The sequence below is a fragment of the Piliocolobus tephrosceles genome, chromosome 19, assembly GCF_002776525.5.
Source record: "Piliocolobus tephrosceles isolate RC106 chromosome 19, ASM277652v3, whole genome shotgun sequence".
In the NCBI taxonomy this organism is placed as follows: Eukaryota; Metazoa; Chordata; class Mammalia; order Primates; family Cercopithecidae; genus Piliocolobus; species Piliocolobus tephrosceles.
The window spans coordinates 53722532-53739858 of NC_045452.1; positions in this window are offsets into that span (position 1 = coordinate 53722532).

The window sequence follows — 17327 nt, forward strand, 5'->3', positions numbered from 1 at the left end:
CACCATGTTGTCCAGGCTGGTCTTGAACTCCCGACCTCAGGTGATTCGCCCACCTAGGCCTCCCAAAGTGCTGGCATTACAGGTGCTTCTTTCTTTTATAAAGCATATTTATTATCAACTCAGTAGTTGGTGCTTTACTGAATGATAATTAGTAATTTTATAAGAAATTAAGTGATATGAAAATGATTTTTAATGGAATTTTCTTGGGGGAGAAAATAACATTTAACAAACACTTGCCATGATCAAACACAGGATGGACAGGCATCCATTAGTCTACAAGCATGAAATTATAACCTTGAAAACCTTTGGAGAGAATGTGGAGGTACTTTCCCACTTCACTCCCCACCATTTCTGCCTTATTCATTTCACAGTTAAGGAAAATGAGGCCCAACATGGTGAAATGGTTTATTCAGGATCATTCTCCAAGATAAGAAAAGAGCCATGCCTGGAATAAACACATTAGGTCTTTCCTGTGCAGTCTCCAAACCAGCATAGATCTCTCTACATGGGCAGGGAAAAGATTTGTCTTTGTGCATATAACATGGCCTAAGATATACCTTATTTCCCCTGAGAGTCCTTGCTTAGGACAGCTATGCTTAATATATGTCCTTAATTAAAGAGCAAGTGGGGAGGGTAGGAACGCTCCATTCTGTTGCAGGGAGCTAGGCAGTCTAATGCAACATCTTGTACCTTGGGTAATATAATACAGATGAGAGGATGCTGAAAGGAATTGAGATAGATTTAGTAATTCTTTCATTTGGTCCCTGCTCTCCAGAGCACTCTTAAAGACAATGATGATAGCCAGGCACGGTAGCTCACGCATGTAATCCCAGCACTTTGGGAGGCTGAGGCAGGCGGATCACTTGAGGTCAGGAGTTCGAGACCAGCTTGGCCAATATGGTGAAATCCCATCTCTACTAAACATACAAAAATTAGCTGGGTGTGGTGGCGAATGCCTGTAATCCCAACTACTCAGGAGGCTGAGACAGGCGAATCACTTGAACCCAGAAAGCAGAGGTTTCAGTGAGCCAAGATTGCGCCACTGCACTTCAGTCTGGACAACAGAACGAGACCCAGTCTTAAAAAATAAATTAATTCATTAATTAAAAGATGATCATATTAATTGTTAACATTTATTAAGGCCTATTTGATTGGCATTGTGCAAAGCACTTTATAGGCAACATCAAACAGTTTTATGAGGAGGTACTATTATTATTTCCATCTTACAGATGAAGAGACAAAGGCTTAGAAAAGTCCCTGACTCAGGACTAGGCAACTAGGAATAAGTGAGCCAGATTTAAACCAGATGTGTCTGACTTCAAGACCAATGCTCCTAACCACTGCTACGGTGTGAATGATTGTATCCCCCCAAAATTCATATGTTGAACCCTAATCCCTGAGGTAATGATATTAAGAGGTAGGACCTTTGGGAGATGATTAGGTCATGAAGATGAAGTCCTCATGTATAGGATTAATGCCCTTATAAAAGAAGCTTGGCCAGGCGCTGTGGCTCACACCTGTAATCCCAGCACTGTGAGGCTGAAGCGGGTGGGTCACCTGAGGTCAGGAGTTTGCAACCAGCCCAGCCAACATGGCGAAACCCTGTCTGTACTAAAAATAGGAAAATTAGCTAGGCGTGGTGGTATGTGCCTGTAATCCCAGCTACTTGGGAGGCTGAGGCATGAGAACTGCTTGAACCCGGGAAGTGGAGGTTGCAGTGAGCCAAGATTGCACCACCGAACTCCAGCATGGGTGACAGAGTGAGACTCTGTCTAAAAAAAAAAAAAGAGAGAGAGACCTGATGGACTTAGTTTGCCCTTCAACTATGTCAGCACACAGCCACAAGGTGCCATTTTTGAAGCAAAGAGCGAGCCCTCAGCAGATATTGATGCAGTCAGTGCCTTGATCTTGGAATTCCTAGCTTCCAGATGTGTGAACAACAAGTTTTTGTTATACATTACCCAATCTAAGGTATTTTGTTAAAACAGCTTGAGTGGTAAAAATAAAAATTAAAAAAAATCTTGAATAGACTGAGGCAACCATGAAAGTATCTAAAAAGATGGACTCCAGTGCAATGTATTTCTCCCTGAAAAAAACATCCTTAATATTGTCACTTGAACTCTGTAATGACAATGTCATCTTCACGTGTTTGACACTTGATATTTGGAAAGTCTTTTCGTGTGCATTTTCTCTTTAGATCTCTGCACACCTTAGAGGGAGCTGGAGGAAAGGTATGATTATGCGTATTTCAACAACACTATCTCTAGCTGATGGATATCAGTAAGTACCTAATAAACTTCAGAAGCTAAACCATTAGGAGTGTCTCAGTTATGTATGATCAATATTCAGGGTGCTCCAAGTGACCAGCCTGGGGATATGGGAAGCATGCAATCGGGGGTCTGTGTGGCTGGGATCAAGTTCTGTCTCTATGTGGCTCTTAAAGAGGATTCAGTGACTTTGTAACTTGTCCATATTGATAGTTAGTGACGCCAAGCCTTGTATCCAAAGACTCTGCTCTTCTTCATTCACTTGCTTAAGTGAGTTCCCATGTTCTAAGGACTCCTTAGTGTACATCTCTTGACCTACACATCTGTTTTCAGAAATCTCTACCTAGATGTGCCACTCAAAATCAATGTCTGAAATTGAGCTGGCCTCAATGCCTCCCCACCCCACCTTATTTTTCTCCACATTTCCCCCTCCCTCTTTCTTTTCTATTCTTTCCATCTTCCATTATCCAGTGTGAAATAAGCACCTACAATAGGCCAGCCACTATGCTAGTGGATGGGGATACAACTGCAGGCAATAACAGACAGTGTCTCATCTTGTGAAGACGTAGGTAAGAGAGAGAGACACAAATCAGGCAAAGCAATTTAATAGCACTGAGGGTGCTGTTTAAAAAGGACTTGCTATCAGGGAGGTCAGGGAAGACTTCCCAGGGGAATCTGAAGGCTGGAGTCTGAAGGAGGTAAGAGAAGGCAGGTAGAAAGAAGAGTCTGTGAAAAGGGGACATCACAGGCAAAGGCCTTGTCACAAGTACTAGAGAAAGAGTCAGAAGGTGTGGCTGTAGCATAAAGGTTGAGAGGAAGAGGATGGAGTCCACAGAGTGCCCCTGCATAAAATCCTCAATGGTTTCCAGCAGTGTTTCGAATAAAAGCAGAACAAACAACAGGGCTTCATGTTTTTTTCTCGTCGAGTTCCCACAGAGCCTTGGCATATGCTGCTTCTGCTATGCAGTTGATTTGCTTCTTCATTCTTTTATTTCTTTAGTATTATCTAACATTTACTAAGCAGTTGCTATGAATTAGGCACTAGGCTAAGGTTTTTTCATAGTGTCTTTTAAGAATTTAATCCTCATAATCATATTGAATAAGGAAAACTATTATTTCCATTTGACAGGTGAGGTCACTGGGACAGAGAAGTTGAGCAACAGGCCCAGAGTTGTGATAGCTTGTGAGTAGTTGTTATTGACTAAATGTGTCCCCCCAAAATTGATGTGTTGAAATCCTAACCCCCAAAGTGATGGCAGTAGGATGTGTGGCCTTTGGAAGGTGATTAGGTCATGATGGGGGAGCACTTACGAATGGGATTAGTGCCCTTATGAGAAGAGACACAGAGCTTGCTTCCTTTCTCTGCTCATATGCCAGGCACAGTGGCTCATGCCTGTAACCCTCATACTTTCGGAGGCCAAGGCAGGCAGATTGCTTGAGCCCAGGAGTTGGAAACCAGCTTGGGCAACATGGTGAAATGACCTCTCCACAAAAAATTAGTCAGGCATGGTGGTGCATGCCTGTAGTTACAGCTATTAGGGAGGCTGGGGTGGGAGGATGTCTTGAACCTGGAAGGTTGAGGCTGCAGTGAGCTGTGAGCATGCCACTGCATTCCAGCCTGGTCAACAGAGCGAGACCCTGTCTCAAGGGGGAAAAAAAAATGGATACGATGAGAAGATGGCCATCTATCAACCAGAGGACAGACCCTCACAGGCACCAAATTTGCCAGTACATTAATTTTGGACTTTCCAGCTCCCACAACTGTGAGAAATAAATATTTGTTGTTTAAGCCACTCAATCTATGGTATTCTATCTACAGTATAATCTTGGACTTCCCAGCCCCCACACCTGTGAGAAATAAATGTTTGTTGTTTAAGCCACTCAATCTATGGTATTCTGTAACAGCAGCCTGAACTAACCAAGACAGTGGTGGAGCGAGCTTTGGAAGCACACCTGGCTGACTCTAGATTCAATGTACCTAGCTGTTACATGCACTGCTCCTCATTTCTATCCATCTTATCTACTCATCCCTCTGCCTCTGCTCAGCTGCCATTTCTTTAGGAAACTTCCTTGCCCTTCCCAGTTGGATCCAACGCCACTCTTGCAAATTCTCATTATCCCCTTCCTCTCTAGTGTTATAGCTGGGGTTTTACACTTAATTGATCACAATCAATCATGAGCAGGACTCTTTGAAGGCAAAGTCTGTGTCATTTTTGGCTTATTGTTATTATATAGTCTCTTTGCCTAACAAAGTGCTTGTCTGTTAATAAATACTGAGTAAATAATTGGCTACTGGATGAATATATAAATCCATATATCATTTGACAAGGGTATGATTATATAACATACATAAGTTTTTAAAACTTAACAATATCCTTTTTAAGCCAATGGTACCTTTTAAGCTTCAGTATCTCAATATGCCAATCTCATTGCCAAGTGTTCTATTTTCGTTATCAAGTTTGATTCTTCACATGAAAGAAATGAAGGTCGGAGTGAGATAAATTTTCAGATCATCCAGTTGGCCAACAGCAGAACAAGGACATGATTCCAGGTCTATCTGTATCTGAAGCCTTTACAGCTCCACCATGTTACCTTCATTCTTACAACCATCTTTCCAAGTTAACCAATCTACAGCAACATCAGTCCTGATGGCACCATTGTCTTGACAGCAGGGATATATATATATATATAAAATAACTTGTTGAACAAACCCATATTTTATTTACTTTCAGGTCATTTTGATTTCTTTTAACATTTTAAATCTGTGAGGCACATTCTTATACATTTATACCCTTGTCTAATTATTTCTTCAGGGTACTTAGTAAAAAAGTCAGGCAGTTTTTAAAGTGTTTAATTCATGGGGCCAAATTGGCAACAATAATACTTGAGTTTTTAGTAGCTGATTCTATTACTTTGCCTATTTGCCAAGAGAATATTTCTCCCACTGTGCCAACAAGGAAAAACACAACTTCAAAATAATCCTTTGCATTTTTGTGAATTTGTCCTGGAGTACAGAAAGAAAAGAAAGACTAAATCCATTGTAGCTCCCCCCCCCCCCTTTTTTTTTTATCTAGGCCTTAGGACATTCCTTCAAAGTACAGAATTTATTAGGTACTCCAACTTAAGACAGATAAATAAGATTGCATGTAGCAACAACAGGCTGCTTATGATTTATTTGGTGTTTACTATGTATCCTGAACGCATTTTTTTTCTCTAATGAATAGCTGTAAACATTTATGTATATTTTTGCTAATCAAATTCTTAATGATGATGGAATTATATACCTAAAATAACAGCATCAGTTTCAGTCTTTCCTCTTTAGAAATCTTTGAGAAGATGTCAGAGATCATGGATAAACTTAATCTCCCTTGCTGCAATGAAAATTGTATGTACAAGAAACAAGAATGATGCATTTTCACTTCCAAAGATTTAGAAATTCCGCTGCGTTCTTGGATCTGCCCCCTTTAAGCCAGGTGGATGGTTTTAGTCTTTCTGGAATGCTCTTTTAGGCCCTAATGAAAAGTAGCTTACTGGAATAGCCGCAGATTAATGTTTAGTTTCATAACTGATATTCTGTTAAGTGACAGTGACAACATTCTGTCTACCCTACTAGCCAAGATTTCTGTTTCTCTGGAGAAGTCAAGAAAGGAGTTATTTTCTCATATCACAGCCTTTAAAATGCTTCCTGGTTTCACAGAATGATAAGGCTGGCCTTGCACCTTATAGATGGGAGTGCTCCTGGGAATGGGACCAGTTTTGCAAGATATTTTCTTCCTTGAAGCTTAGCATTATAAAGAAGGCCAGGTTGTCGATTCCCTGAAGCTAGGCGTCATCACAGAGACAGAAGTTCAAATGCTTGTCTGTTGGCTTGGAGCCAGGGCACACAATGGCGGGGGACAGCAGAGGCTTTGAAAGTGCCCCTTGGGGTGGATGATGTTTAACAAGCAGGATGTAGGGTGAGGGCCTGTGGCGGAAGTGACGATCCTTGTTATTCCTTCCTAGGATAGGGACTCAACATCCTGGAGCACTAAAAACCAAAGGTAGAGATATACTGGCCATTCCAGAGGCAAAGAGCTTTTCCCTCAGACCCAGTCTCTGAGAAGCCACCTCTGGAACTTTGGTTCCTTGTATACAGGAAATGGGACTGAGATATGTGATCTTAAAGGCATTTTCAAATAGAAAACTACACTGCTCTTATGTTTGAGTCTGCAAATTCAGAAACAAAGATAAAGCAATTTAAATTTTTTTTTTTTTGGGACAGAATGTCACTCTGTCTCCCAGGCTGGAGTGCAGTGTGCAGTGGAAGGCTCTGAGCTCACTGCAACCTCCACCTCCCAGGTTCAAGCTATTCTCGTGCCTCAGCCTCCTGAGTAGCTGGAATTACAGGCATGCACCACCATGCCTGACAAAATTTTGCATATTTAGTAGAGACAGGGTTTCACCATTTGGCCAGACTAGTCTCAAATTCCTGGTCTTAAGTGATTCGCCCGTCTCGGCCTCACAAAATGCTGGGATTACAGGCGTGAGTCACTGCACCTGCGCCCAGCCGAATTAAGCAATTTTTTTTTTTTGAGACAGAGTCTCACTCTGTCTCCCAGGCTGGAGTGCAGTGGCGCAATCTCGGCTCACCATGTTGGCCTCGCCTTAAGTGATCCGCCCGCCTTGGCCTCCCAAAGTGCTGGGATTACAGGCCTGAGTCACTGCACCTGCACCCAGCCGAATTAAGCAGTGAGGTTTTTTTTTTTTTTTTTTTTTTTTTTTGAGACGGAGTCTCTCTCTGTCTCCCAGGCTGCAGCGGCGCAATCTCGGCTCACTGCAAGCTCCACCTCCTGGATTCAAGTGATTCTTCCGCCTCAGCCTCCTGAGTAGCTGGGATTACAGGCATGTGCCACCACACCCGGCTGATTTTTGTATTTTTAGTAAAGACAGGGTTTCACCATGTTGGCCAGACTAGTCTCGAATTCCTCGCCTTAAGTGATCCGCCGCCTTGGCGTCCCAAAATGCTGGGATTACCGGTGTGAGTCACCGCGCCCAGCCAGATTAAGCAATTCTCCTAATAGCAAAACCATATATTAGTGCTGGAAGAGACGTCAAAATGATAAGCGACCTGGATTCAACTACTACAGATATTTTTTCTCTACTGCCCCCAGCCACTGACCTGAAACATCTTTTCTCTCTGTCTCTGTTTAAAGTATAATAATAATTATTATTATTTTGAGACAGAGTCTTGCTCTGTGGCCTAGGCTGGAGTGCAGTGGCCTGATCTTGGCTCACTGCAGCCTCCACCTCCCAGGTTCAAGCGATTCTTGTGCCTCAGCCTCCTGAGTAGCTGGGATTACAGGAGCGCACCACCATGTCTGGCTAATTTTTTTTTTTTTTTTGTATTTTTAGTAGAGATGGGGTTTCACCATGTTCCCCAGGCTGGTCTCAAACTCCTGACCTCAAGTGATCCACCCGCCTCAGCCTCCCAAAGTGTTGGGATTACAGGAGTGAGCCACCACATCGGGCCTAAAGTATACCTAATTTTATTTTAGTGGGTCAATAATGTTAGAATAGAAAGAGAGAGAGAGAGATAGAAGAAAGATGTCTTGATTGGGAGATATAAATTGGGGTTCATAAGATCATCTATTTTCTCTTCTCTCTTCTGATTCTCCTTTCATCACTTTTTTCTACCCTCCCTTCCCTCTTTCTGCATTTAAAAGCACCAAAATATTAACTGAGATTCTTAGTTAAGAAAGAGCTACTGTTATTTAGTGAACTCTTTCCACAGCAGTTTCTCAGTGAGGAAAGATTTGGCTTTTGGCCCAATTTGACCACAGTTTATCAATGGTTTAAGATGAAAGAGAATTTAGCTTTCTGCTGTCAAGGCTTTTCTGGAAACACCAAAGAATAAAGCCTCAGCTGGTACTTGGAACAATTCTAGCAGGTTCAAGTTCTTTTCTTGACCTTTGCTAGTAGGAGAAAAAGCAATAGGAAGAATAATGGAAGCTTTTCGCTACTGGAAATCCCTGCAGTTTTAAACTCAACAGTTTTAGTTAATTAAAATTCATCTTCTATGATAAAAAAAGTTACTTTAAAAAAATACACACTGTAGAATTAGAGGTGAAATGTCATACTATCCATAATTTATATTAAAATACTTCAGAAAAATAAAGCAGCAGCAAAATGTGGCAAATTGCTAACCTATGTGCTGTAGTTTGTTCAGGTTGCTATGAGGAAATACCACCAACTGGGTGGCTTATAAACAATGGGAATGCATTTCTTACAGTTCTAGAGGTTGGGAAGTCCAAGATGAAGGTGTTGCCAGCAGATGCCGTGTCTGATGAGGGCCCATTTTCTGATTCATAGATAATGCCTCTCACTGAGTCCTTACACCATAGAAGGGGAGAGAGTTCCCTCTGGCTCTTTTATAAGAGCTCTAATCCCATTCACGAGGGCCCTACCCTTATGACCTAATCACCTCCCTGAGGTCCGATCTCCTGGTACCAGCACATTGGAGATTAGGTTTCAATATCTGAATTTTGGAGGAACACAAACATTCAGACCATAGTACTAGATGTGGGTATCTAGAATTTGTTACACTATTTTTTTCCTGGTTTTCTGTATGGTTGAAATGTTTCACACCTATTTTACACATATTTCAAAATTTCACATACATAAAAGAATTAATAAGTTAACCTCATCTTCATAAATAAGGGGCCCAAGTATATTGAGTTAATTATATACCCTTTTCCCCTGCACTAACTTGCTGGCTCTTCAAAATAGTAAAATAGAGAAAATCTCTTGATTGTGTTCCTGGGTTCACTTATTCACTTAATCCAAGAGAAATGATCACTATTAAAATAAGTTTTACTTTAAAGAGATCTTGACTGAGAGTTGAAAGGTCAGTTTATTGGAGAGAAAAAACAGAAGTTTGTGTTCTTTCTTGTTTTTATCTTGCTCTATCCAACTGAGTCTAAGGCCCCTGCTGTTTAGAATAGAAGAGCACAAGGAAAGAAGCAGAGGAGCTAGCAGGGTGAAACTCCATGGGGACTTTCATTGGCTTGCTTAGGAGAATTAAATAAAGTTAGCCTTTCTCACATACACGAACAAAATACACTCAGGTCTAAGTTGGAAAAGTAATATTGTTGACTTCTAAGAAAGAAACTTGGGGTATTAGTGAGGACTTGAGAGAAAGGGATGGGGGGACTTAAACTTTGGTTTTAGGGCCTATGCCTATTTTTTTCTATTCACACTTAGTGACACTTAATGTTTCCCAATTGAGTAGGGGACTGAACTCTCAACCAGGGCTTCTCAGGCTCCAAGGTACATCAGAATCAACAGAGAGTCCTTTCAAAATGCAGATCCGGATTCAGCAGGACGAGGTGAGGCTGGGATCCTGCATTTCTAGCAATCTCCCAGGTGATGGTGATTCATGGACCACATGGAACAGCAAGGCAATATTCAAATGTAATAAAATTGCTACCTCCTTTTCTGCTACTGAAAATAACAAGCTGCAAAGAAGAACCGCATTTGAGGAAGATTGTTCATCCTACATTTTCTTACTGCATAAAATCTGAATACCTATTTTGGGCTCTGCATTCTCAAGCGGGGGCAATATTTTCCCAAGGGAAAGAAAATTATTGTGTTGAGGGTTGAAGAAAAAGCTTACTCTTTTAATCTATAAAACACAGATATACATACAGTACATAAACATATATCATTGATCAACTGCATTAAAATGTCATGGGGGAGATTAGGAAAAGGTCTAAAAATGTTACTTGGGTGGGGGATATAATGAAAAAAGCTTGTGAATCACTGTTCTAAACTATTATAGAGTGTCATGAAACTAGAGCAAGTACAAATTAGCCAGCCAGCCTGTTTGTAAATTATATAATCAGTGATCAACATTTGGGGCATGTGTTATGTATCACCACCTAGATTCTCAAATTCTCATTGACAGAATGATGGAAATTTTTTATTCATGTAAGAGCACACTATGTTGATTTTCATGCAACTTACTTGTACCTTCAGGGCCTTCTGGTGTCAAAATACTTTAGATTGCAGAGGAAAAGAATGAGAATAAAATCCACCATGGTTTTCAGAGATGATTTCTACCAACAGGGAAATTCACTCAAATTGCACAAACAGCAATCAGATTGTAAATAAGTGAAAAGTTGAAAACTGGAATTGCAAACACACTCCCTGCCTTTTTTTTTTTTTTAACGTTTATGATGTTCACTGCATTTCTTTATAAATGCATTTCTTTATATTCTCTTCTGAGGGCATTAAATCTACATTTCTAGAGAAAACTAGAATGCCCCCCATCCCCACCAAGGCTGTTGCCAGGTAAGACAATGCTGATTCTCCTCAGGACCCATCCCCACCACCCCCAAAAAGCTGCTGGTTTTGAGTAGGGCCTAGAATGAGAAAAGGCTCTGCAGCAGGTCCAGGCTCCGTGCAAGCTTCTCTGCCATATAGATCCTATGACCCCCAGATCCAATGGTACTTAAAGTGTCAGAGGTAGATAGAGATGCTCGTTGGAGCCTTTACAGACCTTTAAAGGTGAATCAAAGTGAAGGCCCTTAGGATTTTAATGCAAAGCTCTGTCATGCTTTGCAGATAACTAATTTCCTTTTGAGAAACACCTTTTGGCCTGCTACTGGACCTTAGCAGAGACTGAATACTTAACCATGGACCACTGTTACCCTGTGACCTGAGCGGCCCATTATAAGCGGAGTGTTATCGGACCCACAAAGCAATAATATTGGGTGTGCAGAGCAGCACTCAGTTGTTAAATGAAAGTGGTATACACATGATCAGGCCTATGCAGGACTGGAAGGTACAAGTAAGTTACGTGAAGAAGTGACCCAAATGTGCATGGTCCCCACTCCTGCTATATTGCCTTCTCTCTCCCAGCCTGCACCTGTGGTCTCATTGAAAGTTCCCCACAATCAGGTGACAAAGGAAGAGAAAACTCAGGCCTGGTTTACAAAGGATTCTGCATAATATGCAAGCACCACCTAAAAATGGGAGGGACCCAGCACTTTGGGAGGCCAAGATGAGAGGATCACTTGAGCCCAGAAGTTGGAGACCAGCCTGGACAACATAGCAAGACCCCATCTCTACAAAAATAAAAAATTAGCCAGGCATGATGGCACACACCTGTAGTCCCAGCTACTTGGGAGGCTGAGGCGGGAGGATTGCTTGAACTCAGAAGGTTGAGGATGCAGTGAGGTAGGATTGCTCCACTACACTCCAGCTTGTGTGACAAACCAAGACACTGTCTCAAAAAAAAAAAAAAAAAAAAAAACAGGGCACTGCAGCACCACAGCCCCTCTCTGGGCCATTCCTGAAGGACAGTGGTGGAAAGAAATCATCCCAGTAATCCCAGTAGGCATAGCTTTGAGCAGTGCACTGGTTGTTCACTTTGCTTGGAAAGAGAAATGGCCAGATATGGGGTTATGTACTGATTCATGGTCTGTGGCCAACAGTTTGGCTGGATGGTTAGGGACTTGGAAGTGATTAGAAAATTGGTAACCAGGTAATTTGAAAAAGAGGCATATAGAGAGACCTCTCTGAATGGGCAAAAATTGTGAAGATATGTGTGTCTCATGTGAACGCTCACCAGAGGGTGACTTCAGAAGAAGAGGATTTTAATAACCAAGGGGATAGAATGACCTATTCTGTGGATATCAGGTTGGCCTCTTTTCCCTGTCACCCATGTTATCACCCAACAGGCTCATGAATAAAGTGGCTATGGTGGCAGGAATGGAGGTTATGCAGGGGCTCAGAAACATAGATTTCTAGTCACTAAGGCCAACTTGGCTATGACCACCACTGACTGCTTAATCTGCCTGCAGCAAAGATCAACGCTGAGTCTACCATTCCCTGGGGTGATCAGCCAGCTACCTGGTGCAGATTGAATTACATTGCACTGCTTCTTTGATGAAAAGAGGACCATTTTTTCATACCAGAATAGATACTTACTCTAGACACAGACTTGCCTTCAATGCTTGCAACACTTCTGCCAAAACTACTATCCACAGATTTACAGAATGCCAAAACTACTATCCACAGATTTACAGAATGCCAAAACTACTATCCACAGATTTACAGAATGCCTTATGCACCATCATGGTATTCCATACACCATTGCTTCTGATTAAGGAACTCAATTCATAGCAAGAGATATGTGGCCATGGGCCCAGGTATATGGACCTTGCTGGTCTTACCACATTCCCTACTGTCCTGAAGTAGCTGGCTAAATAGAACAGTGCCTTTTGAAGACTCAGTTACAGCATCAGTGACAATAGGTAATAATACCTTGCAGGGCTTGGGCAAGGCTTCCTAGAAGGCTGTATATCCTCTGAATTGGTGTCCAATATATTGTGCTGCTTCGCCCATAGTTAAGATTCTTGAGTTCAAGCATCAAGGGGTGGAAATAGAATTGGCACCTTTCACTATTATCTTTAGTGACCCACTAGCAAAATGTTTGCTTCCTGTTCCTGCAACCACGTGGCCCACTGGCCTGAAGGTCTTAGTTCTGGAGGGAGGAATGCTTCCACCAGGAGACACAACAATTCCATTGAATTGGAAGTTAAGATTGCCACTTGGCCACTTTGGGCTCCTCATACTCTGAATCAACAGGCAAAGAAGGGAACTACCATGCTGGGTGGGGTGACTGGCGCTGACTATCGAGGGGAAATTGGACTACTACTCCACAATGAAGGTAAGAAAGAGCCTCTCTGGAATAAAGGAGATCCCTCAGAGTGTCTCTTAGTATTACCATGCCTTCTGATTACAGCCAATGGAAAACTGCAACAACAGGCCAGGAACAAGTGGCTCATGTCTGTAATCCCAGCATTTTAGGAGGCCAAAGTGGGAGGATCACTGGAGGCCAGGAGTTCAAGACCAGTCTGGGCAACATAGCTAGACCCCATCCCTACAAAAAAATAAAAATTATAAAAAAAGAAAACTATAATAACCCAACCTGTGCAGGACAAACTACGGCCTAGATCCTTTAGGAATGAAGATTTGAGTCACTCTACAAGGTAAAGAACCACCTGAGGTGATTGCCGAAGGCAAGAGACTATAGATGGGGTAGTGGAGGAAGGTAGTTATAAATACCAACTATGGCTATGTGACTGTTACAGAAATGAGGACCATGATTATCATGAATATTTCCTCCTTATTTTATTATAAATATTTTGTTGTATATATACACATACATACCCATATGTGTATATGTGTACATGTACTTATCAAATATCATTGTTTGCTTTCCTCTCATTCCCTTATCATGTAATGTAAGAACAATGACTTGACTTTCTAGTACTTAAGTATTGTTACTTCTACATCTTAGTTTTTAAGTTTTGGGATATCAAGAAGAATAAGCACCACTCAAGGATGTCATCTCTTCTGTGGAAGGAGTTAGTGCATTTGCAGTTGTATACAGAACAGTTGAATCATGTTAGGTGGAATTACAACCCTGTTAATGTTTTTATTTGAAGATTAAGTATGGGTTAAGGAGAAATGTATGGATGCCAAGTTGACAAGGGGTAGACCTGTGATAGTTAATTTTATGTGTCAATTTGACTGGGTCATGGGTGCCAGATATCTGATTAAACACTATCTCTGGGTGTGTCTGTGAGGCTGTTTCTGGAAGAGATGAATATTTGAATCAGTTGACTGAGTAAAACAGATTGCTTTCCCCAGTGTGGGTGAGCACCATCTCATTCATTGAGGTCATGACTAGAACAAAATTAGAGGAAGGGACAAGTCACTCTGTCTGCCTGACTGCTTGAGCACAGACATTGGTTTTCTGCCTTCAGACCGGAACTTACACCGTCAGTCCCCTGGTTGTCAGTCTTCAGATGTAGACTAGAACTATACCATCTCCTTTGCTGGGTCTCCAGCTTGTCAACTGCAGATTATAGGACTTCTCAGACTCCATGATTGCATGAGCCATTTCCTTATAATAAATCTATTACAGATTTATTACATCTATATCATCTAAATCCATATGATCTTTTGGTTTGTTTCTCTGGTAAATCATGATACAGTTGTTTTTCTAAGAATGAGGTAATAAGAGTCCCTTTAGTTGAAACACACTTGATTCACAGAATTGTAAAATTTAAAAACACACAAAATTCCATTTAACTATGGTTATGTGCTAACCTGCTTCCCATGCCCAAATGGCTGTGCTGCCAATTCATGGCATAGCAGAGTAGTCTAGTGCCTGTTGCTGCATTAAGGAATCTAGTGAAGGTGACCTCCATCATTCCCATGTGAAGTAGAGTAAAAAGTCATCCAAAAACCTGGGCTAGAATCAGCCTCCAGGGTATGAAGAGGCTAGTTTCAGTAGCAATAACCTGTTTTATTGAATGACCTGACAGTGTGCTAAATGCCTTCTATGCATTAAGTGCTTTAGTCATCCCCAAATGCTATGAAGCAGGTATTACTATTAATGCAATTTTTCATATGATTATTTGGAAGCATGAAGTGGAAATAAACTTGCCTAAAGTTACAAGGCCAAGAAGTGGAGAGCGGGGATTTGCATGTAGGCAGCTTGGCTCTGGAGACTATGTTATATTAGACACTCAGGCAGTTCCTGATAGTTGCATTCAGCTAGTTTTAGGTGGTCAGAACCCAGCTGTGTCTTCTCCCCAGGTATGTCAAGATTGATGGGAAGAGGCAAGCATCATGATTAATGAACTAGGAATTAGGCATCCTCTCAGAAGGCCAGCCAGACAGGTCAGAAATTTTCTTAACAGCTTTATTGAGATATAATTCATATACCATAAAATTCACCCATTTAAAGTATAAATAAATTCAATATTGTTTAATATATTTACAGGAATCTACAACCATCACTGCATCTAGTTTTAGAACATTTTAGTCCCTCCTAGAAGAAACCTAATACCCATTAGCAGTCACTCTCCATTTCCCAGCCTACTTCTCCAGTCCTAATCAATTACATATCTACTTTCTGTCTCTATAGCTTTCCCTATTCTATACATTTAATGGAAATGAAATCATACAACACATGTTTTTTTGTGGTGGACTTCTTTCTTTTAACATAATATTTTCTAGATTCATCCATGTTGTAGCATATATCAGTACTTCATTCTTTTTTATTTGTGCATCATATTCCATTGTATGGACATACCACATTTTGTTTCCCATCCATCAGTTGATGGACAGTTGATTGGTTTCCACTTTTTGGCTACTGTGACTAATACTGCTATGAATATGCATGCACCATATTTAGTATGACATACATTTTCATTTCTCTTGGTTTCTTCTTTTCTTTTTTAAGAGACAGCATCTCACCATGTTGCCCAGGCTGTTCTCAAAGTTCTGGGCTCAAGTGATCCTCCTGCCTCAGCCTCCCAAAGTGGTGGAACTAAAGGTATGAGCCACTCTACCTAGACTCTCTTGGTATTTATGTATAAATTGAATTGCTAGGTTACATGATAACTCCATGTTCAACATTTTAAGGAAATACCAGCCTGTTTTCTAAATCAGCCGTACTACTTTGCATTCCCACAGGCAGGGTGTGAGGGCTCCAATATATCTACCGCCTCACTAATACTTGTGAATATCGGCCTCTTTAATTATAGCCACTGTAGTGGGTATAAAGTAGTATCTCATTTTACTTTTATGTACATTTCCCTGAGGTTAAAGATGTGGGTCATCTTACTGCTTTTCATGCCTCTTCCTAGTTTGTTGACTGTTTATTAGGTTGAGCAATTTCCCTTCTATTCGTAATTTATTGAGCATATTTTTAATCATGAAAGAGTGTTGGATGTTGTAAAATACCTTTTCTGTATTTATTTAGATGATCATGTAGTTTCTGTTCTTTATTCTATTATATAGTATGTTACACATTGATTATACTGATATGTTAAAACATTTTCATATGTTGCTGGGTTAAGTTTGCTGGTATTTTGTTGAGGAATTTTTGCTTCTATATTCCTAAGGGCTATTGGTCTGTGGTTTTACTTTGTTCTGTTCTCTTGTGATTTCTTTGGTTTTGGCGTCAGGGTAATTCTAATTCTGGCATCATAAAGTGGGTTAAAAAGTGTTCCCCCTTCTTCTACCTTTTGAAAGAGTTTGTAAAGAACTGGTATTAATTCTCCTTTGAATGTTTTGCAGATCTCATCAGTAAAGCCATCTGGACCTGGTCTTTTACTGATGGAACATTTTGAAATGACTAATTTGAGCTCTTTATTTCGTGTAGGCCTATTCAGATTTTCTATTTCTTTCACTACATTTTTGGTAATTGTATCTTTCTAGGAATTTGCCCATTTCATCTAAGCTATCTAATTTGTTGGCATATAGTTGTTCATAGTTTTCCTTATAATCCTTTTTATTTCTGTAAGGTTGGTCATAATATGGTCTGTTTCATTCCTGATTTTTAATAATCTCTTTTCTTTGTCAGTAGCTAAAGGGTTGTCAATTTTGTTTAACTTCTCAAAAAATTGACTTTTTGTTTGGATTTTCTGTATTGTTTATCTAGTCTCTATTTCATTGGTTTTTGCTTGAATCTATATAATTTCCTTTCTTCCACTAACTTTGGGTTTAGTTTGCTCTTCTTATTCTATCTCCTTAAAGTGTAATGTTAAAGTCTTTTAAAAGGTAGGCATTTACAGCTATAAATGTAAGAAGAAACAGGGACTATTTTTGTTTGAAGAAGATTTAATAGTCTGATAGAAATCTCCTGGTAAGACTAAATTACATATAATGTTACCTGGCTGCTTTGCTTATCCTCATTGTATGGCAGAGAAGCGTTCAAAATGCACAAGTGAAATCCATAAACTCCAGTAGAACATTGGTTTTAGAAGTGACAATTATTCAAAGAGTTCATATACTTTTTAATTTTGAAGGATGAATTATTTGATGACGATTGTGAAACAGTCTCAAACCTGTCACATACAGCAATTCTGCAGTCTGAGAAATTGCTACTGGCATTTGCAAGCATGGCAGAAATTTAATAAACTGTCGCCAAACCATTTGCTTGTTTGAATGCCAAGGTTTCCTTCCCCACATCACATGCAGTGTCCTGTTGCCAACAGT